Source organism: Apodemus sylvaticus, chromosome 4 (genome assembly GCF_947179515.1).
Source record: "Apodemus sylvaticus chromosome 4, mApoSyl1.1, whole genome shotgun sequence".
Taxonomy (NCBI): domain Eukaryota; kingdom Metazoa; phylum Chordata; class Mammalia; order Rodentia; family Muridae; genus Apodemus; species Apodemus sylvaticus.
Genome location: NC_067475.1, coordinates 17,781,458 through 17,806,991, shown reverse-complemented (window position 1 = coordinate 17,806,991; position 25,534 = coordinate 17,781,458). Strand labels below are relative to the sequence as shown.

Genomic DNA, 25,534 nt, shown 5'->3' with positions numbered 1-25,534 from the left:
TACATTGTAGGGTCTGTATGTAGTAAGTTGTGGATTTTGTCGTGGGCTTTGGCAACATTTTAGGTATCATATACCCAATAATTTTTAATTCCATCTCTTACGACATGGTGTAACCCCAGCCTTCTCTCATGTGGTTGCAATCATTTATTTGGTTAGCCTGACTCCTGGGCAGTTAGCCAGATTTTGAAACCGGAAAAGTTGTAAGTTTAGTAAGGAGGTCACATCAAGCCCTGTATGAGACAAGAGAGGTGTGAATGTTTACAGTGTGAAATAGGGGTTTAGTGTATGTGGAGGTAGGGGTGAGCAGGGACCAGTGATTGTGAACAACCCCCCACCCCCACCCCGCCGCTTCCTCACATCCTCTTGAATGGTGTTGCTAAGAGGATGGCTGTGCTATGGGATGGGCAGGAACAGGGAGGTTTTACAAGGTACAGTGTGGCTCCCTGTGAGAGAGCATGAGCTTGGCTGATGCTGTGAGTAGGAGGAGCTCTAGGGTCCTGCAAAGCCTGGGTCTGGACCGTTTCTGTTCAAGGTTCAGGATAGCATTTATCGTTGTCGTCTGGGTTTGTCGACAGATGTGTAAGCATCTTTAACCGTCATGCAGACGTTACAAGGCATGGTGTGCTCATTTTCAGCTCTTGTTAACTAGTTTCTTAGCGCACCAGCACTATATAGTTATAGTGTAAACCAGGCTAGAGGGACTTGGAGGGTCGCTGGGGAACATGGCGTGGGAGGACAGAAGGAAGAAGGAAGAGGTGAGGGCATTGGTGAGGGCAGGAGGCAGGATGGAAGGTTTATTTATGCTTGGGATGTGTCTAGGCCGGTCTCTTCCAAGAACTCCATCCCTTGGGCTTCTAAAAAATTATCTGTGCATCTTGTGGTCTTGAGGAAGGTCTAGCATCTCCCATGCTCTTCCTTGGCTATACTGCAGAAGGAGCAGGCATCTGTGGTGTTGATGTTTGTCAGGTGGTTCCAAGAACTCAGAACCTCACTAAATCAAGGCAGGTAAAATCTTGTTTCATTTTGTTAGATTATACCACACTTAGGTGAGTCTGTCTTGATTTCTGGCGAACAGAGCAACTCAGTTAACCACAGTGCACCAAATTTCCTCTTGATTGCAAATCAATCAGCTACTTATTTGCTGACCTATAAAATGGTTTTGGATTTTCTGTGCCATAAAAATAACATGAATATAGAAATAGTACTAAAAAAAAGGCATTTCAGATAAGTCCAGTAATAGTTTCTTCTAAATTTAGGACTTAAAATTCAGGCCAGATTACATAACCCCAGTAATGAAAATAGGGAAAGTCCAAGGGATTGAAACAAGCTCTCCAGTACAGACAATGCCATCGATGGAACACTCAGTTTACCGCCCACAGCCCACACTTCAGAAAGACACTGAGTTAAGGAGCCACTCGAACGTCAGCTGAAGGTGAAAGGTGGTTCCTCCCTTCTACACCTGCCACCTTAAGCTGACTGAAAACATGAGCTCGGACAGATCTGGAGTTGGCGTGTGGGGTGTCTGCCGCTGAGGCTATTCACAGATGAGATGGCCCATCAATCCGGTGCAGTGTCAGGCTTCAGCAGACAGATGCTGGGGACACAGACGAGGCATTCCCTCAGTGCCTCTCTCTTCAGAAATTCAGTCACTGTCTTCCCAGGCTTGACCAGTACACATTTTCTGCTTCATTTAGCGACATAATAAACCAAAATCAGTCTACTGGGTCTGTTTGCCCTCATGTTTGCATCTCTTGGAAGTTCATTTTGAATCAACTGTCCCTCTTGCTCTGCCTAATCAATCTGGATTTCACCTCCGTGTGTGTGTGTGTGTGTGTGTGTGTGTGTGTCTGTGATGTCTTTCATAAACCCAACATCCCAGATCCTGGTGTTTGGCATAACTCGATGGGCAGTGGACAGACACCAACACTTTCTATGCAGGGCACTATGTGAGGGTTCTTGCGGACTATACAACTGATGATGCTTTCTCTGCTCTTAGCTTGTAGATGAAGTGGACAATGTGACAGAAGTGAGGGTGCTCCGTAAGTGTGTGATAGAGGAAGACGCGGGGCCCCAAGCAAAGAGATTCCATGCCATGTAGGCAGGTGAGAACAATGTGGACATTAAAAAGTCAGCTGGAGTTGTCAAGTCCCAGGTGGACGTGTGTAGTTGGGGGAACCTGGAGGACATGGACTTACTTTCTCTGCAGAGTGGGGGCTACCTGCTTCTGTGTGATTGCAGACACTAGAGTCTGCTTCCGCCTTGCTGAGTCAACTGGGCCACCTTCCTGAAGCTCAGTCTAGGAGGGGTATGGTCTCTACTGCACACAGCCAGCGCAGGATCTGTCAGAGGAGCACCATCACACTTTTTAACCAGTGTGTATAGGAGTTCGGCCTGGTTCTTCCCAGTCCTGAGCTCTGAGAAATAGAGTCAGACTTAAAATATATTTACAAACATGTTGGACACATGCTAGGCTCTTCTAGGACTGGATCATAACTTCATATAGCCCATTTATTTTTATCTGCATTCCACCACATGACCGATTACCTGTGCTAGGTACCATGCTGTCCCCTCACATATTCCCAAGTGAATTTTCCCATGTTTCACTCTATCCCAGAATTCTTTCTGCCTCCCGGACGGTCTACCTTCTATTCTACCATTTCCTATAGGTTATACTTTTCTTAATTGACAAGTGATGCAACCATACAATATATTCCTTACATTTGTGCTCAGATTTGAGAAGAAAAAAAAATCTGTCCTCTAAGTATGGTCTCCTATAATTTCTCCTCTCAGTGGGTCCAGAAGGAGCCCAAGTCTCTCAAGAGCTCAGCACAGACTCCGGCCAGGCTGTGCCCTTTGGATGAAGCTTGTCCAACCCTTACCCCTGGGTGTGAGTGTGCACATCTGCTCCTCTGTGTGTTTGCACATTTAGGTTCTCTCTGTCTTGATTTCTCTACAAGACAACCATAAGGAGATTTGGGAGAGAAAAGGAATTTGTTCTCTTTTCTTTGTTACCTTTTAAGCAACCTATGCTGTTTACATACTTAAAGATTCTGGCAGCTATTAAAAACACAATATATTTATGATGAACACATGTTTAAAAGAAAAATCAAACAGAAGGAAAATAATAATAATAATAAAAACCCAGAACCTGATTTGCAGAGGTTCTTAAAAAACTTTGGTACCTTTTATTGTCGTTTTTGTTAGGAGCATGAATTTGATTCTGCTCTTCATAGCAATGGTTAATGGCCTTCAAATAGACAGGGATATCATACATAAGAAAATAAAAATTATCCTAACTTGATTTCCCTTTGGTCACGGAAAGAGTGTTACACAAGAGCTAATTTTGATTAAGTAAATAACAATAGGGAATCCAAATCTACTTTCATTAGACTCCCACACAAACCTGAGACAGACTTGAAAAGAAGAAAGAGTTAGTCCTATGTGGAAGCTCATAGCTCCGATCCCAGCACTCAGGGAGCCGAGGCAGGAGGATCACTGAAAGTCTGAGGCCAACCTGCACTGGATAGTGAGTCCTAGGGCAGCCTGTGCTACAGAGTGAAACTCCATGTCAAAGTGACAATAAAAGACAGAGATGAAGGAAGAGGAATAATCTGGAGAATGGAGTCCAAACGCAGACAGGAGAAGGGTAGAGGGAGCAGCCGTGGGGAGAGAGGGCTGCACTAGGAAGGGCAAGCTCAGAGCTCACGGCCTACCTATCTATCCTCAGGGATCGTTTCTGAGGAGCTTCTCCCAGCGCTGATACCACATCATAGTTCCTCAAAACCCTCATTAACCACTGTTTATAGCTGTCTAAGCACTGCTTGCCTTTGGATTTCCAAGGCCTTGGTTCCTAATAGGATAGATAATCATAGCAGCCCATCACAGGGGAATAATTATTCACAGGGAACATTATCTCCAGCTTGGATCTAGCCTTGAGAACTAAGAGGTTTATAGAAATTGCTCCCATTCAGTAGGGTGATTTGATTGTTTTTCTCCCCTCTCTATCATTTCACTGTGCCTCTGATTAGCTAAACAACCCCCTTTCACTCACAAGGCTGCTCTTTAGAAATAATCCATGCTCCTTGGTGTGGATTAGCCAGGAAAACTGCTCCCAAGCCTCAAGGGCAGCTGCTCCGGATTCCGGCACAGAAACCCACAGGAAGAGGGGTGGATGTAGGTAGGTCCCTGCAGAAGATGAACTTAAGGCAGGTTATTAGATTTTAGTTCAGCTTAGGTTTGTTTTGTCTTGTTTTTGTTTGTTTGTTTTTAACATTATTCTGAGGGCTGGAAAGGTAACTAAGCCAGTACTACTTGCTGTGCAAGTGTGAGGACCCAATCTGCAACACTCCTAAGAGGCTGTCATGGTGTCATGGTTATTATAACCTCAGGGTTGGGGGGTAGGACAGAGAAATCCTTGGGGCTTGGTGCCCAGGTGATCTAGCTTCCCTAGCAAGCTCCAGGCTGATGAGGTCAAGAATCAAAAATCGAGGTGCTTAGCTTGAGGAGAACCACACCGGAAGTTGACCTCTGACTTCCGCACGCCCACACGTGTATTTGAGCGCGCTCACCAGCACACACAGAGCAAACAAACTATAATGGGAACGAGGAGGGAAAATAATGCTGAGAAAGACTGAACTTTTTGTTAGAGTTCATGAATTTTTAGGAGCTGTTGAGGCTTTAATGCGGCTTTGAAATGGAGAATGGAAGCATGGGGTGTTTCCTGTTTGTTTGCTCATTTTCAGTTCCATGAAGAGGTTTCTGCTTTGGGGACCTTCTTCCACCACAGCTTGCCAGTTCTGTTTTCGTCAGCTTCAGAATGTCGATAACTAAAGATGTTTACTGTCCTTCTGTGGAATGAAAAGAACAGAAGAAGGAATCCTTCTGTTTATTTCTCAGGTAAGAGGGAGGGCTGTCGATATCTTTTCTCTCTGTTTTAAAAGTCGTCCCTCTTATTTAGCACCGTCCTTCATAATACAAATTGCAAACAAGGCAAAGTGCCAATGCTGAAAGTAATTTCAATTAAAATTCCCCGGGCTTTTCAGGGGCGACAGTCGAGTCAGCCTCAACGCGTTGTCCTTGAGTCTCTGCACAGCTTACCTGGAAAGCTTCAGAGAGGGACAAGTAATTTTAGTGTCACCTATCCCCACTCTCCACCCTTGACTGCCCCAAGCCATAAATAAGGCAATGGCTGCCCTCTCCACAGAAAAGGAAGCTCAGTGATCGCTTGTCTGGAAAAGCTGGTAATGGACTATTAAATAGTTGTTTGTGAAATCATCGCACATGACCGTGTTTACTTGTCTCTGCAGAAGTATTGCTGTTTACCCAGTTCTGGATAAAGAGCAGATCGTTTGACAAGGCCCAAGAGTAAATAGCATCTCTCCCAATAGTGCCCTTCTGTGTCTGGTCCAGGCTTTGCCTGTTGGGCTGGCTGTTATGGAATGAGATGGGGTGGGGGTGGGGTGGGATTGGGGGGGAGTGCACTAGGTAAGAGTAGATGAATCCTGTGCACCAAAAATCAGCATAGCCAAGGCCTTGCTGCTGTGTCCTAAGGTATCTCTCACAGCCTCTTGCTAGCCACTGAACAGGAGGCCTGAGCCTTCTTATCTCATAGAAAAGACAAGGATAACACTGTTATCATCAGGTTAGAGGTGCCGGAGGAAGACATGCTAGGTTAAGCTAATATAGTAAGTCTCATATTTGGCTAAGAGAGGGCAGTGCGGTTTGAATCCAGATTCTCCAGCTGTTCAGTCTGTGTGCTTGTCGGAGTCTTTTCAACATAGATTAGGACCCACAGACAAATAAGCACGGCACAATTCAACCTGCAGGTGGGGATGCAGGCAGTGCTGTCCAGCAAAGATGGCTGACTGTGGCAGTGTGCACAGGGAAAGGCTCAGTCGGGGCAATATGGCAGAATAAGCTCCAGTCAGTGGCTAGGAGTTCGTGGAGGAGGGCTAATGTAATACACCGAAAGTGGAACTGCGGAAGTAGGGATAATTTCACAGATTTCTGTAAGGCTAGCTAACAAGAGGATATTTATTGATTTATTTATGTATAAACTGTTTCCTGACATTGCAGGTCCTCTGCCCTCTGTGCTTTCAGTTGCGTAGCTTGTGTGTCATTCTGGGTCCATAAGGCCTTGTGCTCTGCACAGACATTTTAACTGCCTTTGGTAGCAGAAGTAATGTGAGAAACAGACGCTGGCCAGGGTGGCTCCTAGTCCTTTGTTGACTCTCGAGTTTAGCAGTCTGTTCAGCACTCTCCAAGGAGCTTCCTGTGTATTGTCTCAGAATGTCTTCCAGGGCACACTTTCCTTCTCACGAGGACCCCCTCATCATGCCTTCTTTCTCCTCATTCATTGTAGGCCGCTTCCATTTCTAGGAAATGGTACCATGTTATGTGCTTACTGCTCCCAGTTCAGTCTGATTTGGGGTTCTGTAACTCATTGTTATGTGGAAAGCGCCTTCCGTGGAACACAACAAGCTGCGGAATATAATTCTCCCTTAATGTATATTTACTAAGTGTGTTTATTATTCATCAGGATGTGCATTTTAAAACGGGAGTCTAGATTCCCTCACTTTTAATCCCAAACAAATGTTAAAAGATTTATTTTTATAATAATCCTGGAACGGGAGCTAAGTAAGCCTCCCTGAACACAGCTTGCCAAGTGGTGGATGTGAGCACTATATATCCATGCTGAATGCTCAATCTGCAGTTGCCTGTCATCCCTTACTGTTTCCACTGCTGATGTACAGAAGCGTACAGACACACCAGGGCTCGTCAATGCTTGCAATTTGTTGGCACCGACTCTGGGGAAGGAATACTGCAAGGGAAAACATTAAAGTCCCTTTTCTTTGCAAGCTACGGATAGATATGATGGGAGAAATAAAGGCAGATAAATGAAGAAAAGGGGATATGTGTTCCAGGAGACAAGAAAATGTACAGAAATAAACTTCAAAGACCTCAAGGTACTATCAACATGAAAGTGCTTGAAAAGTATATGAAGAATTAAACATGAATGCGTTGGGCATCCCAAAATGAGCAATTTCCCCTTTTCCATCCTGCAGAAAGAGAGGGCTCTGGAGAGCAGGTACCAGTGTGAGACTGGTGCAGCAAGGAATTCTCAGTAATAGTCAGAGGCCAGTTTCAAAGATGATGCAATGGCGTCTATAGCTAGACAGGCTTCCCCTTGAGCAGAGGGCTTCCCTGGACTGTGGGAGGAGTCTTTGCTCATCGGCCATCTTGGCTACAATGCAAAGCAGCACGTGTTTCACATGTTCCTTGACCAGACTCTTTTCTCATTGTTGAGCATAAGTGGAAGGCTTCATTTCTGTCCAATTATTGCTTTTAGTAAGCCCATAATGCTCTTACTATAGTAACAACATTGTATGATTTCCCACCCCCCAGGGAGAAAGACAAAATAACAAAATAATTTCTTTGAAGTCTAGCTCAGTGAGAGAATGAGCTTCTTGGGTTTCTTATAGGATTTTGGGTGAGGGATTGCTTGCAGTAGGATAGGTGACTCAAAGGCAGCTGCATCATGGGAAAGCTTACTCTAGTAGGAGGGATGGGATGACTGAAGCCCTATCCCTGAAGCTTCCCATCCAACTTTCTGGCAGCTGCACCGGAGAATCTCCTCACCGGTTGTTTTCTGCCTTAAAATCCTTTGGGGGAAAACCTTGTTAATCTTGTATGATTTGGGAGTCTCCGGAGTCTTGTGAGCTGTCAGTTTCCCAAAGTTGTCAGTCTTCATTCTCTTGCCAGGAGGAAATGTTTCCATTAGGAATGGGGCAGAAACACATGTAAACACAGTTCAGTGCAAAAGATAATTCAATTAAAGATGTCACTGGGATCAAATCCTGGGCTCTGTCATTGGGTTGCATATCACAGTATTCAAACTCCAGTGCATGAGAATGGAAATTATATAGAGGGAAAAGCTTCACGTGTAGCCAAAAGTGTGGTTGTATTACATTGGGTAGAGCCAAAGAAAGTAGAGATTGCTCTGGTTTTGAACATTCTATCAAGTTAGTAGAGATAAAGATGGGAGGGAAGAATCCCACTGACAAGCATAAACCTCTTCAATCTCTACTCTGCCAAGACGAAGTTTTCAAGTAGAGTTTCACTAGAGAAAAAGGATTTGGTGATATCATTATTCTGAGTGAAAACTGTATGTTGTGTGTATAGGGAAGGAAATTGGGTGTGGTTTCTACATATGTCTCAAATGTTGAGTCTATCTTGGCATTCCCATTAGGCAATAATACAACTGGAAGTGTCAGATTCAACTGGGTGATCAACTATGCTCACATAATAAAACAATTTGAAACAAAATTAAGTAAAGCATTTTTAAGGACATGATAGGAAAAAATCCACTTTCTAAGAGTCAGAAGAAAGTGTAGTAGGAACTAGAATAAGCTCTCTGTCCTGTGGGTACTCTTTGGCTTCAGCCTTCAACCTCTCTGTTCAATGGCGTTCTTCTTTCCTCTTTGACAGATTTCTGCTTGACTGACACTTTCCTCCTTCACTCATCTGACTGGGGCCAGAACTATTCTTCTCTGTCATGACCCCCAAATTCTAACCATAGCCCTTAGCATTCAGTAAACAAATTGAATGGAAATAATTGGGTATCTTTTGCTGGACTCGAAGCTTGTCATAAATACCACTGATGTCATACGAGACAACATATGAACTACATTGAAAAGAACTGTTTTGACCATAGTGAAAGAGAGAATGGGAAATGGGGAGGGCTTTCTCTAATGACGTCATAAGAGCCGAGGACTGGGTATTTCAGTAGCAACACTACATACACTGAACTGAGGCAGGGCGCTGGGGCAGGGAGTGGGGAAGCAGTACAGTGTGTCAGATGTGTCGATGTGCATTTACTTCACCTTCTCTTAGAGGACTGGAAAAGACAAAAGGAATAGTTTAGAAACTCAAACCACTTTACCGTTAGTGGACTTGTGTGTGAACTGTCTTGTGTGTGAATTACCTGTCTTCTGAGTTTCCAGAAGCATCCGTCTTTCCTAACCAAAATATAAGAAGGGTCAAAGTCACTTGGAATTTAGAAGCCATGGGCATGCAAATGTAACAATGGTCAGCATACTGTGCTGTACTAAACGGGTCTTCTGCATGTGCAATAATACATGCATACCTTTGTGTGTATGTGTGTGTCACATGTATGTGACACTTATGTGTGTATGTGATTGCACATGTGAAGATCAGAGGATAAGAGGACAGTCTTCACCTGTCAAGCCTCATCTCTCTACACTGTTTGAAACAAGAGTTTCAAACAAGCTGGTCTGTGGGTTCCTGGAGAATCCCCAGTCTCCACCTCCCAGTTCCCACAGGTCTGATGGGATTGCAGATGCTTGTCTGCTATTGCACCCAGCTTTTATGTGTGTCCTGGGGATCTGAACTCAGGTCATGAGGCTTGCCCAATGAGCATTTTTACCCATGGTCACCTCTTACCTCTTAGCTTTTCTACTTTTTGGTAAGTTTTCCAAATGAACACGGTAGCTATCAGTGCCATGTTGTCAAAGGTTATATTTAGTTCATGAGATAGGCTCAAAACAATGAAGTTTTTCTCTCACACAAAGGCCTAAGATAAGAATTAAAAAACAAATTAAGGAGAAAGAAGTAAATGAGACATTATTTCTCTAAACTTGTTTTATTGCCTGTCAGGCAAATATCTCCAGGAGATGGACTGAAAAGGAAAAGACTTTTGCAGTGAGCATCTGAGCCACAGCAGATTTGTGGGTATTATTGGCTTTTCCAGACATCAAAAGCAAACCGTGTAAAAGATGATGGAGGTGCTCACACAGGAATGGTGAATGGAAATGAGCAAATAGAAGTTCATGCTCAATAAAAACACAAAATGATAATCAGAATAAATGAGACTATCAGTGCACAAGTAGAAGAAAATCAGCTAGGAACATCTGTTCAGGTGAGGCTGAAATTAACAGAATAATCAGGCTCTTATCGTGTGCATTTGGAAAGATGTCTGCAAAACATCCGAAGGGGTAGCAGCTCATGTTTGCCCAAGTGGAATAATCACATGCCACCTTTGTATTTCCATTCAATAAAATTGGGCTGTGTGTTAGTGGCTGTTACATTTTCCCAAGAAACAGAGGCTTGTAGCAAAAAAAAAAAAAAAAAAATGCAGTCAAATATGTAGGAAGGATTGAAAAATTTTAGTGGTGAAATAAAAATTTCCATAGAAACATGCAAGAGTTAGAGCAGCCATGTAAAAACTGCTCTATGTTAGCTTCCTGGTGGATGGATATGGGATGGAAACATTTTTTACAGAAATAATGTGCATGAACGAATGAAATACACTGTCTTCTAGGTCTTCTTGTGGTATCCTTGACCTCTCCAGCCTATTCAACTCTGTTCCAAGACTCTCGAGCACTGTGGCATAATGTTTGGCTGTGGCTCTCTTCATCTGTTTCCATCCACTGCTGGATGAAGCCTTTCAGGAGATACTTATGCTAGGTTCCTGTCTGCAAGCATAGCAGAGTATCATTAATAGTGCCAGGCATTGGTAGATGTGATGTGTATCAAGTCGGGCCAGTCTTTGCTTGGCCTTTTTCTTAATTGCTGCTCCATCTTGATTCCTGTGCATCTTGTGGGGAGAGCAAATTTGGGGTTGACGGTTTTGTCTTGGGTTGATGTCTTCCTCCCTCCACTGGGAATTGCCCTTGCCCTAACTGGACTGCCTGGTTGGGCCTCAGTGGAGAAGATGAGCTTAGTCCTACTGCAGGGGGATGTCCCAGGGCTCTGTGGTTTCCCTTCTCTGGAGAGAAGTACCTCTGTAATGAGGAGAGGGATTTGTAAAAGTCAGTAGGGGCAGTGAATGGGATGTAAATGAATAAATAAATTAATTAGTAAAGAAATGACAAAAATCGAACAACAGGAATTACTCATTTATCCATCTTAGATTAAAGATAGTATGCAGAGCCACGGGGACCATGGAATTCTAATACCTATCTATTGTTTAATCCAGACCCTGGAAAGAGAAGAAGAAAAAGTGTGGATGAACTTCTCTTAGGTTTGGCAACAGCAGCAAATGAGTAAAACCTACAAAAGAGTTAACCCCAAACAGAAGGATCTCAAGGAAACCCAGCCCAGCCATGTAAGAAGTAGCCTCGTGAGCAGATTGCCACACGGCTCAGGGGAGTTCGGGAGCACATGCAGGGAATCCTTAGGGACGTCATAGTCTAGAAATATGAACTGTTTCTCTGGCAGCTTTTTGAATTGCTTTATTGTTATCATATTCTCTAGCTCAGTAAATCCTGTGAAATGGTATTGTCTTTAGTTTTTTTGATTTCCTTTCACAGTTTGAGTGGAATTCCCTGTCAATTCTGGTGGGGAAATCAAGGTAACAGGAATTTGAAGTAACTGATCACAGCTCCTCCGCAGTGAGGAAAGCAATGAATATGGGCCTGCCCACAGCTAAGTGGGTCTTCCAAACCAGGTAACGCTCTCAAGATAATTCACCTTGGGTAGTGCAAGATGCCCATGTCCCAAAGGATTCTAGATTCTGTCAAGTCGACAGTGAACACTAACTGTCATAGCTACTCAATCATCACTGGAAACCTATTTCTAAACCAATGATTAATGGTTTAAAATTTATAAATACACACAACACATACCTGATGAATAAATAAGTAAGGGAAAATTAATAACAGACACAAACGTTTGGTTATTTTTATATAGTTGTGAGGAAGAGATATCCTACCTGTGTAAGATGACTCTAATTTTATGATTTTTGTTTAAAATATGTCTTCTTTAAGAAAGTTTTGCCTAGCCTAAAATCACGTGCATATTTTTGTTATTTTCTGTTAGTTGAGTAGTTTTAATTACAAACATATCAGGTTCCAGGATAAGTTTTAACTTTCAGTCTTCGAAGATCTAGATACATCTCTGGAGTCCTGTGGAGAAGGCCACATCCTCAATACTAGTGTGGTTTACTCTGGCAAGCATGGCACATGGAAACTGCAGAGGTGTGCTTATGTCACAGAGGTTATTGTTTTCTTTTAAATTACCTTTTATTTTGTGTGTGTGTGTGTGTGCATATGTGTGCATGCATATGTGTATGTGCATGTAAATGCCATGATGTATGTATTTGATGTTAGAGGGCAATCTGTTAGTATTTTTCTACTGTGAGTCCTAGGAATTGAACTCATGTCTTCAGGCTCCACAGCAAGCATCTTCATTCAATAAGCCATCCCACTAGGCCCCCGTGTTTCTTAAAGTCCATTTTGAAAAGCACTAGTTTTGTGCTATGATATTAGATATTATTTTAAAAATTACATGAAAAAAAGAAATTATGCAGGCATGTAGAAATTGTGAGTTTTTCAGTTCTTGTAGCATTGTTGGATGTCAGATGCCTTGAAATGCTCAGAGAATAGAGACTTACAATTTTTTATTTGAACATTCCTTCCTTTGCGGTCAAGTTCATATCTGGGTGAAGGATGGTCTGATAATAGACTCTAGGTGGTTATGAGGCATTTCTTCCTGTCCCTCCACATGTTGCAAAGTTAGTGAAGGTTAGTGTGTTCCTATGCCCGTGAGTCTCCATTGAACTGTTCCAAATGTGTGTGATTGTAGAGCCTTGGTTGCACACAGTGCTACAGTCAGGAGATTATAGCTTGTTTTTAGCATCAACCAAGTGCATATGTGTATCTGAGATGATTTTATCCTTTTGTTATACCTACAATACAGTTATGGTTCTCATATTTTATAAAAAGTAATAAAGAAGTGGTAGGGTTAGGACTCAAGTAGAAACCTTCATATGTGCTCAAGAATCTGACCCAAATGGCCACAAGGCTAGGTAGGATTAGGCAATTATTACATATTATTTATAAAATGTGCAATAATGCTAGGGACTTCATATATATGTTTTCAAGTATCTCATAGAGTTGAAACCTTAGGTTTACTATGGAGAAAGATGACAGAGAAGGTATACACTAAAGGTCTACCTTAAAACTACAAAACTCTGTGTCAACACAAATTCTCTAAAAATTCACAGTTCCTTTCTCAATAATTTAAATCTGAGTTTGGAAAATGCATATTTATATATAAAAAAGGAGAGGAACATTAAAGCTGGCATAATACCGTCAGCTGTTGGCCATATGGAAAAATTTAAATTGTCATAAAGCTGGCCAGTTATAAAATGTTTCAGATAGTTTTTTTTAAAAAATTACATTTTAAGCACTTGAGCAATATGCTCAAAAATATATTGTAGAACTACATTAGTAATCACATTGACTATAACTTTATATGATCATTCCATATGTAATTATCTTTTTTTATTTTTTAAGTGACCCATGATAGTTGGTAAAATGTGTGATTTTTGGTGAGGGATAGATAAAAATGTTAAAAATAGAAAATTATAAACAAAAAATTTTCAGGTACTGCAAATTGAACTCAGGGTCTTCTGCCACTGATCTATACCTGTAACTGAAAATTCAGTTTTGATTTTTATAATTCAGTAGCTGTGCATATTACAATTGGGAAGTAGTTATTACTTAGTAGCAGTTGTTGATCATTTGCTTACGAGTAAGGCACTGTTAGCTCTGCAGTATAGGCTTCATGATACGCATGAAGGAAGAGGAGGCGGCCATTGACAGAGTGTTTGAACTGTATTCCAAACAGGTTTCAAAACTTGTGCTATGTTGTTCATCATTGATTTTTAAACAGTTTCTAGAAGTAGATTATTTGGATTTAAAAGCTTCTCATGCATATTTTAATTCTTTCTGTAGCTGTGTGTCCAATGACATTAGTATCAGTATAGAAAGCCTTCTCACTTTCATTTTTTGCCATCTCTTAGCTTGGGTTTCTATTGCTGTGATGAAACACGATGGCCAAAAGCAGCCTGGGTAGGAGCACATTTAGCTTACATATTCTTTACTTTTATTAGATATCTGCTTTATTTACATTTCAAATGGTACCCTTTCTAGGTTACCCCTCTGAAAACCCCCTATCTCATCCCCCTCCCCCTGCTCATCCCTGTCCCTAATTTCCTGACTTGCATTCCCCTATTCTGGGGAATTGAGCCTTCACAGGACCAATGGCCTCTCCTCTCACTGATGTCTGAAATGATCATGTTCTGCTACATATGTAGTTGGAGTCATGGGTCCCTCCACATGTATTCTTTGGTTGGTGGTTTAGTCCCTGAGAGCTCTGGGGGTACTGATTCGTACATATCATTGTTCCTCCTGCATGGCTGCAAACAATGAATTCATGAAATTCTTAGGCAAATGGATGGAGCTAGAAAATATCATTCTGAGTGAGGTAACCCAATCACAAAAGAACACACATGGTATGCACTTGCTGATAAGTGCATATTAGCCCAAAAGCTTGGAATACCCAAGATACAATTCAGAGACCTCATGAAGCTCAAGATGAAGGAAGACCCAATTGTGGATACTTTGCTCCTTATTGGAAAGTGGATTGAAACAACCATGGCTCACAGCCAACCAACAGAATGAACACAGGCAGAATGAACACAGAGAGAAGACCCAAGGAGCTAAAGAGGTTTGCAGCCCTGCAGAAGGAGCGTACTCAGTGACAATCCACTGAGTGAAGCCAAGACAGGAACTCAAACAGGGCAGGAACCTGGGGACAAGAACTGAAGCAGAGAGCATGTAGGGAACTTTACTGTCTTGCTTCTTATGTTTTGCTCAAACTGCTTTATTACCACAACCAGAATTACCACTCACTGCCCACAGTGAGCTGGGCCCTCCCACATCAAACATCAATCAAGAAATATCCCATAGGTTTATTCATAGGCCAGTCTGTGGGGGGATTTTCAAAGTTGATGTTCTCTCTTCCCAAATAGGACGAGTTTACACAAAACTAGCCAGTGCAACTGGGTATTCTATTTAAAAAAATAAACCCTAACCATAGCCATCCTGTGCTTCTGTATGCATTTAAATTTTATTTGTCTACACGAGGAGTTATCAATACATTTATCTGCCACGAATCCCTCTTATTAATCATTGGCAAGTCACATGTTTAACACATATGTGAGGGAGCCATGCTATACACAGGCTGTGATGGGGGTGCAATTCCCAGGGAGCCGGAGATCAGTGCATTTCATGAGACTTTACAGATATGGTGGCCAGCCATTTCAGATACTACAAAAGTGAGTACTTCATATTTTAGATGCTCCTTTTCCACCCCCACAATCTTTTACTTTAAAACACAGTGTATGTTTACATAATTTCTTCTTTCTCTTCCTCCTTGCAATCTCTTTTTATGCCTCCCTCTTGAAATATCTTCTTGTTCTTTTATTGTCTTTTGAAATCAGTATTTTGTTAAGTGGAGTGATTAATGGCCAAAATTTAGGCAATAAAGATCTATCAGACCAGTGTGATAATTAGGCTGTGGTTTGGATTTGGGTTTAATTGTTAGATTATTAAAGAGTAATAAGTTAGAAGTGGTCTTCTGAGGGAGCTGGGAATGTGGCTCAGGTGACAGTGGTTAGATAGCATGCATGAAGCCCTGAATTCAAGTCATAGCACAGTGGTGGTACATGCCTATGACCTGGCACTAGGGAGGCAGGAACGGAAAGATCAGAAATTCAAGGTTGGCATTGGCTGGATACAGAATTTGAGAGCAGCCTTTGATACAGAGGGCAGCAAGGAAGAAATGAAGGAAGGAAAAGAAGGAAAGGGGGGGGAAGAAGGAGGGAGGGAGGGAAGAGGGAAGATTCATAAGATTTATAAGATTGTGAAGTTTACTTAAACATTCACAGAACAAAAATATGGTTGGCACTTGTGGTAGGGAAGGTTGCTGTGGGGAACGAAGATAAAAATTGAATAGGAAGTAACTTAGGAAAGAAAGAGGCTCAAGGAACATCCAAAGTGCAGCCCATCAGAATCCCTTAAGTGTCTGTTACAAACAGTGCCCAGCCTCACCATAGGTGTAGGCTTATATTCTAAGGCATGTTTCAAATGTTGCTTTTTAAAATGTTTGTGATACTAAAGTCTGATCAATATAAGGAATGGAGACAGTATGAATGGATGAAGGTTTCTTCATTGGGGGAAAATGAATTATCACTGACTTCTCTTGTAATTTGGTCTCTTGGTATTTTCGTTTTTCTTTTCTTTTTAAATTTTCATTTCTCTCTCTCTCTCTCTCTCTCTCTCTCTCTCTCTCTCTCTCTGTCTGTCTGTCTCTCTCTCTCTCTTTAAAATTAAGATTTACTTATTTATTATTACTACAGTGTTCTGCCTGCATGTATGTCTGTAGTCCAGAAGAGGGCTCCAAATTTCATTACAAATGGTTACAAGCCACCTTGTGGTTGCTGGGAATTGAACTCAGGATCTCTGAAAGAGGTCTCTTAAACTTGAAGCCATCTCTCTAACTCAGTCTCTCGTTATTCTCAAGGTTTTCCTTTTCATCTGTTTCAGAATGAGGATTTTCTTACTTGAGGGGCAACAAGAGGAAGCATAACAACTTTAAGAAAACATTGCTATGTTTTTACTCCAGTAACAGGTAAACCATGTTTGCACTGACATCTGTATCTTTCCATTCGATAACTGTGAGCACACAGGATGATAAGCTGTGTATTAACTTGGGACTGTATTTTTCATCCCAACAATTTGGCTTCAGTCACCAAACATACTGCACACCAGATTTTACAAACCACAGGAAAACTGGCACAAATTTTGAGTATTTTGCTTTGTAAAATGAGACACTGTATTTACTAACGTTTAAAAAAATGTTTTTTTATATTGTTTCAATAAATCTCTGGTCTTGAGACAAATGCAAATAAAATGTTTAGTCTTTAGGCACTGGCTATAAGTAAAATTTGGTATGTTTTTTGAATCATTTGGAGAAATGTAGAGATAGAATTCAATTAAAGTTGGGTTTTGTCTTTAAAATTCTCAGTGCGAGACCCAGATTAAAGCATCCCTCAGTCCTTATTAGAGAAACTTTTATTTGCAGTAGATATCAATTAAACAGAGAGCCCCACAACTGGCCAAGCCATGAGAAGAGACTGTGGGAAGCTCAGTCCTCCACGGACATCTGTATCAGTGTAGAAGATGGGGCAAAAAGACTTCTCAGAGCCAGAGCAGTGGGTGACTGCAGGGAAACTGTTCTCAGAGCCAGAGCAGTGGGTGACTGCAGGGAAACGGTTTTCCACATGGAAGGGCAGTTGTACACATGAACTTGGGACAGGATAGAAAAGGCTTGTGTAAGCGGAAGCCAGATGAAATCCCAGCATGGAGGTAGGAGATGGGTATAAAGTCCCACCCCTACCTGAGGAGATTTTGCCAACTCCCTCTCCCAAAGGATAACTGCTGGAAGAGGGACAGTCAGTTTCTTCAAGACTGTCCATTGTGCTCCAGAGGAAAGGCACACATCCGAAAATATATGGGCAGCAAAAACTAGACTTAATGTTTTTTTTTTTTTAAAGAAGGATAATATTTAGATATTTGGGTAAGTGGAGGTGGGGGTGTATGTGGTCTTCCAGGAGGTGTAAGGTTGAATATGATTAAATACACTGTATGGAATTTTCAAGCCACTCAAAATTGCAATTTCCAATGCAAGACAAATGAAGGGTGTGGCACTTTTGCTCAAACCTGGCAACCTGGCAAATACTATTAAAGTGTTTAGATTACAGATATCAGTCAGGGAAAAATAAGAGAATCCTGGTGTTGCATTTATGCGTTTACGTATCTAATCTGTGGTGACATGAGGCATGAATCAGAGCAACATGAGGTTGAAGATTGGTGCAGTGTTACATTTAAACACTTAGGAACCAAGGTAGTTAATATAATTTATACGTACATAAACTAAATGGTAGTAGCTACGTTAGATACTTCTGGGATAGAAGTGCTCTTTCCTAGTATTTTAATCAAGTATGCTATCATGTCTGCTCCAGCTGATGCACGCCGCACACGAAAATTTGCTGATGTGTGTTTCCCTTAATGGATCTAATATGTGTAATGTGCTATTAATGTCTATTAGAAAATGCATATAATAGTGAAAACGTACTTTAGTCAGAAGTAATTGCTATTTTTTTTGAATTCAGAAAAACCGAAAGTAACAGTGAGGTGGATTTGTTAAATTTTTAAAAACCAACTGCCTTCTTGCCTCTGAATCGAAATAGTAACATATCCATGCTCGTATTTTGCATAAATTTGCATGACAAATTCCCAAAGCTCTAATTTGAAGTTAGTAAAATAAAAGGATGCAATTTCCTTTAGCTTTCTGAATGCTCTGGTAGTTAGAGGAAACACACAAATCAGACTTTTTAAAGAATTAATTTGGTTACCTTGTAGACCAGAAGAAGACAAGGGTGAGAAACTAGGGAAAGTTCAGAGCAGGAGGGGAGAGAAGGGGAGGGAGGGGAGAGGAGGGAGAACAGACATGTTCACCCAAATTCTCCTGCGTGTGTTCGAAAGCCATACTGAAATACACTTCACATAGCACAAGTCACCGCTGTAGAGTACACAGTCCAATGGCTTTGTGCATCCCCAGAGCTATGCCACCACCTCCACTGTCCAATATTAGTGTTTTCATCACAGATCTAATAGCTGTCACTCTCCCGCTCCCCTTCTTCCAGAGCCCCGCAACAACTCATTTACTTTCTGTCTTTATTAACTCTAATATCATTTCTGAGCAACATTTAATTTTATTTCACTTCATAACCCTTAAATCTCAATTGTTTATGCCTTGTGCACAGTGATTGATTATATTAGTCATCTATGTGCCTTGGCAATTTAGTTTTGAGTAGAAACCCAACCTTCTGATACTTCAACACTATTATGAATAGCTGACCTAGAAAGTGTGAACCCTGCTGTTGCTGTTAATTAATAGAAGGTCATTTCAAGCATCTGGCTTATTGGTTCCCCCAGTTTCACCTGAACATCAGACACAAGAAAGTTGAAATGGAAAAACAAGAACGTCAAAATAAATAAATAAAAGAGCCCTCAGTTCCCACATTTCTTGTGGTGTACTTTCAAATGGCAGTGGCAATTTGTAGGTGTGTTTTGACTCTGCCAATCAGCATCCCATAATTACACTGAGAGTTATCTGGGAGAGAGGAACAGTCTCTCAAAGATCAGACTAACAAGATAAACTTGACCTTTTAGAACACATTTTCCAGAACTTAAATAGGATTGTTAATAAATTGATATCACGAGTGTGTGATGGTATTAAGGTCAGTGCTGTGTGTTTTTTGTTCTGACCTGGAGTTAGAGATTTTTCTTTGCACAGTCATGGTTGATTTGGGAGGAAAATGGTACACTGAGATTACAGCCTCTGCTCGGCTGGTGCTCACAGATTCTGAACAGACCACTGTTTAGAGACCTAGTTAGTGGACAGAGCAAGTAATGTGCATGCCCCTTTAAGACTTAAATACCCCCTGAGGTTGTATTCATACTTCTAGTTCAAATTCTGAATTAAAATAATTTTCTTCTCCACCAAGAAGCCTCACTATAAAGTCCACAGGATTATAAAATTCATAATTAATAAAATGTACCATCATTTGTTTGTCTAAAGTTGATACCTATATCATCTATATTTATGTCTATGCCCATATATGTGATCTACATTTATCTGTATCTATATTATCTATATCTACATATTCAGTGCACTCTTGATATATAGTACCCATTTGTTTTATAATTTTATTATAGTTATTAATGTCTGTATTTTCCATTGTTTTGATTTTCTTCTTCAGAGGCTTTCATTACATTTATATTAAATCTTTCTTGCTCATTCTAAATATTCCTTATTTTTTTGACATCAAAGTAAGTCAAAGTGTGTCTCCTTGTAAAGTGATTAATAATAACGACAAAAATTCACCGGTCCTCACACACATTAAAGAATACCAACAATGAGGCAGGATCAGGAAATCACTTTTTTTATTCGATATATTTTTTATTTACATTTCAAATGATTTCCCCTTTTCTGGCCCCCCACTCCCCGAAAGTCCCATAAACCCCCTTCCCTCCCCCCTTTCTCCCATCCACCCCTTCCCACTTCCCTGTTCTGGTTTTGCCCTCCTATACTGCTACACTGAGTCTTTCCGGAACAAGGGGCCACTCCTCCGTTCTTCTTGTACCTCATTTGATGTGGAAATCACTTTTTTTTTTTTTTATCATAAGAAACCAGAGTATTACACCATACAACAATTTACCTATCAACTATCTATAGAAACTCTACTGTAAGACAGACAAGATGTTAAGCCAGATATGAGCATGACAGATATGGACAGAGACAGGTGTTAACCAAATTGTTAATATAATTACATTTTGACAATTTTATCCAAACATCCCATGAGAATTTATACTAAGTGGGTATATGAATTTTCAATTAAAGCTAGAATGAATTGCCACAAACTTCAAGGTTTAGTTGAAAATATCTTCATTATGTCAATGTTCTGAATGTCAGAAATACAAAGTGGGTCTTAGTGGGCTTATACCAGAGTACCAGAATCCTTTGCTGATCTAGCTTCTAGAGGCCACCTACTTCCTATACCTACAGAGCAAGCAATATGCATGCCCCTTTAAGACTTAAATACATCCTAAATTTGTATTCATACTTCTAGTTCAAATTCTCAATTAAAATATTTTTCTTCTTCACCAAAAAATCCTCAATATAAAATACATAGGATTATAAAATTCGTAATAAAATATACCATCATTTGTTTAATTAAAGTTGATACACCTATATCATCTATATTTAGGTCTATGCCCCTGGTTCCCTCTACTTGTCTTAAAAATGAGTAATATTGGGTTGAGTCCTCTCTTCTCTGATTTCTTCTCTCTAATGTACTTTAGCTAAGAACCTGATCCAACCTGCATGGATAATACTGAATATCCCATGTTAATCTGAATCCTCCTTTGCTGTGCAGCATGGGGCCACTTTTGGCGACTGAAACATCTGGAGTAGGAATCATAATTTTAATTACTGCATGTATCATACTTTTTCTGAGACACAAGTGGTTAGGGAGGTTAGGGCTTTCATGTTTCAGGAGCTGATATTTTTAGTGAGGCTTGGAAGTTAGCTAGGTGGAGGGCAAACGGACATACAGAGGAGAGAGCAGGACACTAAAGCTATTGTAATAGTTCAGAGGGATGTGAGCCTGAGACAAAACTGGAATCTGAAAGGAATGGAGAGACTCGGGCCAGAAGTCATCCCTTTCAAACACTGAAATGAGAATCACCACTGTCCATTAGTTATATTGTTACTTTCCAATTTTTATTAAGTGAAATACACACACACACACACACACACACACACACACACACACACACACACATATCAAAGCTTCCATCACAGACATTGTAAGCGTACAGTTCACTTGTTTCCGTACATTGCTGGTGCTGTATTGACATCACCACCATCTGTCTTTGGAGTTCTTGTCTTATTTTAAAAATGAAGCTCTGTATTCATGAAATGACTTCTCATTCTCTCTGTGAATCAGTCCCCAGCAATCGCCATGCTACACCCGCCTCTGTGCACCGGAACACTCCGGCCATCCAATGTAATGGAGTCAGGCAGAAAATGTCTGTTCTACAACTCGCTCCCTTCACTCGGCCTGATAGCCTTACATTCATTCTCGGAGAAGTATGTTAAATACATCATTCCTTTCTAATACCGAGTGCTATAATCCTACATACATGCCCTGGTTAACCGTAATGCCATTTTGACACAGCCTACAGCAATCCGAAAGGAGACACCTCACTTGAGAAATTGTTCAGATCAGACTGGCCTGTGATCAAGCCCTGAGAAGGACTCTCATTACTAGTCACTGCAGGGTAGGCAGCCCACAGAGGGCAATGCCATTCCTAGGCAGCCTATGGAGGGCAGCACCCATTCCTAGGCAGGTGGCCCTGGGCTGTGTGAAGAAGCTAATTATGAGCTTGTGAGCAAGTCAAGAGAGTCAACCAGGAAGCAGAGTTCCCCGCTGGTACCATTCCTCCACTGTTTCTTCTTTGAGTTTCTGCTTTAATTTCTGGCTGGTCTACCTTCAGTGACAGACAGTGGCCTGAAAGTTTAAGCCAAACTTCTTTTCTTTGTCTTCTTTTTTGGTCACGCTATGTATCACAAGCGAAGGGAGTAGAACAATGTAGATACCACATTTTATTTATTCTCAGACAGCTTTGGAATTTGTGTTATTTTCATGCTTCAAGTTTTGTGATTCATGCTCCTGTGAATGCGGATGTATAAATATCTCTTCAAAACCCTTTAATTATGTGGTATATATATTCTCCGAAATAGAAAGCAATATCATATGGTAATTTTATTTTTAAAAGTTCTTTTGATAATTTCAATACTCTTTGCCATAATTTGTCTACAATTTTATGTTCTCATAACAATGGACAAGGATTTCAATAGTTCCCACTCTGCCAACATCTGTTACTTTGTAACTTTTACAGTGTCGTAAGGGATATGAGCTACTGTTTCATCATAGCTGTGATTTCCATTTCCCTGGTGGTTAGTGAGGCTGAACAAGTTTGCATGTGATTTGTGGCCATTAAGGTGTCTTTCCTGGACAAATTCTTCTTAAAGCCCTTAAGCCTTGGAATCAGTTTTAACTTTATTGAGTTTTAGGAATTCTCTATCTTCTCTGGATACTATTCTCTTACATAATTATGCAATTTGAAAATTTGTTCTCTCATTCTGTGGCTTGCTTCTTTATACTGTCAATCATAGCTTTGGGAATATAAACTTTACTTTTCACAAAGTACTTTTTAAAAAAAAAATTTATGATTTCATTGTTTCTCAGACCCTTCCTATTGTATCCGTGAACCCAGGCCTAGGAAGTTTTGCCTTTTTCCTTTCCTTTTTTAAAAAATTTATTTATTCAATATATTTTTTATTTACATTTCAAATGATTTCCCTTTTTCTGGCTTCCCACTCCCCGAAAGTCCAATAAGCCCTCTTCCTTCCCCCTATTCTCCCATCCACCCCTTCCCACTTCCCTGTTCTGGTATTCCCCTATACTGCGGCACTGAGTCTTTCCAGAACCAGGGGCTACTCCTCCGTTCTTCTAGTTTTAAGTCTTATGTTTAGTTTGGATACATTCTTAGTATTGCATTAGAGTCCAATCTCATTGTTTTGAATGTGAATATTAAATTTTCTAAGATTGCTTATTAAAATGACCATCCTTTCCTTCTGGAGTTATCCTGGCATGTCAAGGAAAAAATAACTGGGCACCATTTATGAGGGGTTGCATCTGGCTTCCATCCTGTCATACTGATGTATAATTATCTCTTTTTTGAGGCATTGCATGGTTATTGTTGGAGTATAAAGTGTTTGCTTTTTGAGTTATCAAATGTTTGGGGAGGGGAAATCACATTTGCTTACTGTAATTTCCCAGGTTTCAATATCAGAAGATAGGAATCTCCCAACTTTGCTGTTCTTTTCCAATATTTATTGTCAACCAGAATCCTTTGAGATCACAAATGGATTTTAGGACAGAAATTCTATTTCTGCAAAGATTGCCCCTGGTATTTTGAGAGGAATTACATAGGAGTGTGTGGAACACCTTAGATGGTCCTGGCATCTTAATTTTTATATCATGTTTTCTGATCCATGAACAGAATGTTCCCATGTACTTATGTTGTTTAGTTTCTTCAGCCTGGTTTTGCCACCTTTATCATGTGAGTATTTTATTATTCTTCATGCTGATGCAAATATAACAATTGTTTTAATTTCCTTTTCAGATTGTTTATTGCTAAGGTACAGGGATCTACTGATTGTTGGGTATTGTTTATTTTGTAATCTGGTACTTTTTAAAGATTTATTGTTGTTATTAGTAATTATATGTATATATGTATGTTTTTGTGTGGCTGTGTGTATGTGAGTACAGATGATGGTGAAGGCCAGATCCCCTGTACCTGGAATTCCAAGCTTCTCTGAACAGCTTGACAGACAGTGTTTGTGATAAAACTCAGTTCCTCTGGAAGAGTGATACATACTTCTAACTGCTCAACCCCTCTCCAGCCCTATCCTATTACCTCCCATAATTATCAATTCTAATGGCAAAATTATGTAGTATTTAGTGTTTTCTAATTTCAATGTTATTATAATCTTGCCTTTAACATTTCACATTGCTGACTTTTTCAGTGCTTGAACCTTCAGTTCTGTATTGAGTAGATGTGGTAAGTGAAGGTATCCATACATTGTTTCTGATGTCAAATAAGTTTTAGGCCTGTGCTACAGTGCTCTGTGCCACTGGGAGAGAACTGGTCTCCCAGAAGTGTGGACACCCCTGTGAGCACAGAAAGACCACCATTTCTGCTCAAATTCCTGGCCCAAGAGGGACCCACTCAGAACCATCAGGACACAAGAAACAAGGAACAGCCAGGGACAGGATCCTTCTGATTTCCATCTGCACCCCAGAGCTGACCATGTGCCATAGCTCTCCATACGCAAATTCCTTCTGGAGATAATTAGTCTCCTAGGAGTACTGACATATAGGCTTGCAGGAGGGACAAGTCACAGTCAGAGACAGCAAGACCAGTTAACATCACAGATAACTAGATAGTGACAGGCAAGAGCAAGAATGTAAGCAAAAGAAACCAAGACTACTTGGCATCAACAAAACCCAGTTTTTCTACCTCAGTGAGCCCTGGGATACCCAAACACACCAGAAAAGCAAGACTCTGATTTAAAATCACATCTCATGATGATGATAGAGGACTTTAAGAAGGACATAAATAATTCCCTTAAAGAAATACAGAAGAACACAGGTAAACAGTTAGAAGCCTTTAAAGAGGAAACAAAAATCCCTTAAAGAATTACAGGAAAACACAACCAAGCAGGTAAAGGAATTGAACAAAACCATCCAGTATCTAAACATAGAAACAGAAACAATAAAGAAATCACAAAGGGAGACAACTCTGGAGATAGAAAACCTAGGAAAGCGATCAGGAGTCATAGATGCAAGCATCACCTACAGAATACAAAAGGTAGGAGAGAGAATCTCAGGGGCAGAAGATACCATAGAAAATATTGACACAACAGTCAAATAAAATGCAAAATGTAAAAAGCTCCCAATCTAAAACATCTAGGAAATCCAGGACACAGTGAGAAGACCTAAGGGTAATAGGTATAGAAGAGAGTGAAGATTCCCAACTTAAAGGACAAGTAAATATTCTTAACAAAATTGAAGACTTCTACAACCTAAAGAAAGAGATCAATGGACTGATCATGGAAACACAAACTAAACAGAGACACATTGAAACTAACAGAAGTTTTGGACCAAATGGATTTAACAGATATCTATAGAACATTTCCTCCTAAAACAAAAGAATATACCTTCTCAGCACCTCATGGTACCTTCTCTGAAATTGGTCAAAAAACAGGCCTCAATAGATATAAGAAGACTGAAATAACATCCTATCAGCTCACTATGGACTAAAGCTGGTCTTCAACAGTAAAAAAAACAACAGAAAGCCCACATATACGTGGAAGCTGAACAAAGCCCGACTCAATGATAACTTGGTCAAGGAAGAAATAAGGAAAGAAATTAAAGAATTTTTAGTATTTAATAAAAATGAAGGCACAA

The 25,534-nt window shown here is 40.5% G+C and overlaps 1 pseudogene; it reads left to right on the top strand.

The window, feature by feature from the left end:
• The first annotated feature begins 722 nt into the window (after positions 1-722).
• Positions 723-25,534, top strand: part of LOC127682487 (uncharacterized) — a 109,457-nt pseudogene continuing 84,645 nt past the window's right edge.